This window comes from Nematolebias whitei, chromosome 5 (genome assembly GCF_014905685.2).
Source record: "Nematolebias whitei isolate Nwh7 chromosome 5, NemWhi1, whole genome shotgun sequence".
NCBI lineage: Eukaryota > Metazoa > Chordata > Actinopteri > Cyprinodontiformes > Rivulidae > Nematolebias > Nematolebias whitei.
The window spans coordinates 53,809,730-53,812,242 of record NC_056502.1 but is presented as its reverse complement, the minus strand read 5'-3'; the positions used below and the strand labels follow the sequence as shown (position 1 = coordinate 53,812,242).

The 2,513-nt window shown below is 40.0% G+C and overlaps 1 protein-coding gene across 1 annotated transcript in view; it reads right to left on the bottom strand.

The window, feature by feature from the left end:
• LOC119409580 (cytochrome b5 reductase 4) overlaps positions 1 to 2,513 on the bottom strand; it is a gene marked incomplete at its 5' end in the record, with an annotated part of 139,489 nt that overhangs the window by 110,052 nt on the left and 26,924 nt on the right.

Sequence of the window (2,513 nt, the reverse complement as noted above, 5' to 3'; positions counted from 1 at the left end):
TTTTTTTGAATGTCCAGAGGACCAGATTGAACTTTTTTGGATTTTTCTACCTGGATTATTGAGCATGCATCAGGATACTCTTTTATCCTTGTTCCACAAACACAAAGCAGAAATATTAAGTTTCAATGCTTATCTCAACTTTAACACACACAAGCGGATACTTTATGAGTATCTTCATTGTTACTTTAACCATTTAATATTCAGCATAGGCATTGCAACCATTATGAAGGGGACTTGTCCCCCCACATTAAAAAAACGTTAATTTGGACCCCCCAACACACACACACACTTTTACTATGAAGCATTAGTTCTGTTGGCACTGTTTGTCTTTCTTTGTGAAATAATCCATTCCACTTGAATAATAGGAGAACACTCAAACCACTACAAATACACTCCAGGTTTTCCTGGTTACCTCCAACTCTCCAGCTTTCAGCAGCAGCAGTGTTTCTGTGCGTTTCCTCCTGCCTCGGCAGAAAACGCTCACAGGTGGAGGAGATGGAGATACCTCTGTGTTGATCGCTCACCAGTTTAGCAAGCTTAGTGCGGGCAGTTGTTGACCAGGGGCTTGATCAATAAATATTCATGTTAGGAGGATGTTTGAGTGTAGCGCTACGTCTGTAGCATGTTAGCTTAGCAGTAAGTGTGACGCTGTAAGACGCTGCAGGTGTAAGAGATGCTGTGTGTTCAGGTGCATTAAAGTTGAAATGTCTTTAAAACCCCACACCTTATTGTCCTCAAGCTTCATGAGAAAAACAATTTAGATGAGTAGTGTTGAACACAAGTAAAAAAGTCCAGTGGTGATGTTTTTTTATTTCTCTGTAAACACAAATAGTGCTGATCAGAGGCTGTGTGTTAAAGTGCATTAAAGTTGAAATGTCTTTAAAGCCCACAGCTGAATTTACACAAACTTAGTGTGAAACATGCTTTAAAAGGAAATAAATTAAGGAAAACTAGATGAAATGTTGCTTTTTTGTACACTGGTGCGCATGCACACACACACACTATAGTGTCCCCCCCCCCACATTACAGATGCTTCTGATGCCTATGATTTTCAGACAAGCATTTTGGTTGCGCTAGCATGTAGCATGCTAATGCTAACCAAGTCGTAACTTCGGCCTTAGAGATTGATCTGAACCTTTCAGCGTTCCTCAAACACTGCTCTGAAATTTACTTTTCCAATCTACGTATGTTCTACACTGCCGGTATATTTTTAAATGAATAACCGTATATTTTTTCTATAAATTCTGCAATCAGCCATTTTTAATCAGGCAGCCTGTCAGGGCGTCCCCAGAACAGCAAAGCAGAGTTTTCACACAAGACGGGCCGAAAGGTCTACCTTTTCTCTTGCCTGTAGGGTTGCCACCCGTCCCGCAAAATACGGAATTGTCCTTTATTCAGCAAATAAATGTTGCGTCTTGTATTGAACCAATACAGGACATGATTTGTTCCGTAATGCCATAAATTTCCAATACACATATCTGTCACACACATCAACACATAAGCTGTGTCCCAATTCAGTGGGCGCTTGAGGGACACAGCATAAATCTAACAGTAATGATCTAATGATCCCCCAGCTCCGCTCCTCTGTGTGTCTGCGGCTCACAAAACCCACGCCTTTTAAAAATGTCCACTACGCCCGATACTCCACTGCATCCTCAAAAGCGAAAACGCTTATAAAGGTACAGACTTGAGTGGGAAGAGGCAAATCCTTGGCTGGACAGCGTCAGTAGAGATGGTTACAAGGCAAATTGTAAAATATGTCTCCGAGTGTTTTCAGTGGCTCACTGTGGGCTGTCTGATGTCGGACAGCATGCATCAGGAGAGCAACACTGCAGACATGTAAGAATACAGAAGACCAAAGCATCACTATCTCAGTTCTTCACACCCCAATCATCTCCTGAGACTGATACGGTATGGGACATTATGTTCTGACTGACTTCCTGTCTGACTGACTTCCTGTCTGACTGACTTCCTGTCTGCTTGTGCTTTTGCCAGAACATGGCAGTACATGGGCGTAGCTTATTTTAGTAGACCGTTGTGGTTTGATTGTTTAGCATGTTGAGTTTTTAAAGTCGAATGAACGATCATTTATTTAAAATACAGTAGTAGCCATATAAATATTAAATATGGTAATTTAAAGAACAAATCATACCAATGGATTAACCGTTTATAAATAAATTGAATTACTAAATTTGTTGAGAGAAAATGTTTGCTCTTTAATATTTCCTAGATTAAAAATGTTTTTGTTACATAATCTGTTGTTACTTTCCATTTATCTCTTTAACTGATGCAGAAAGTCTTATTCATGCCTTTGTCTCTTGTCATCTTGATTATTTTAACTCTTTATTTTCTGGTCTGCCCCAAAGTTCTCTGTATCGTCTTCAACTAGAACAAAACACTGCAGCTAGAGTTCTCACAAGATCCCATAAAGATCAGCACATCTCTCCAGTTCTGTCCTCGTTGCACTGGCTCCCTGTGCTTTGTAGAATTGATTTAAAAATGTTATTGTTTGT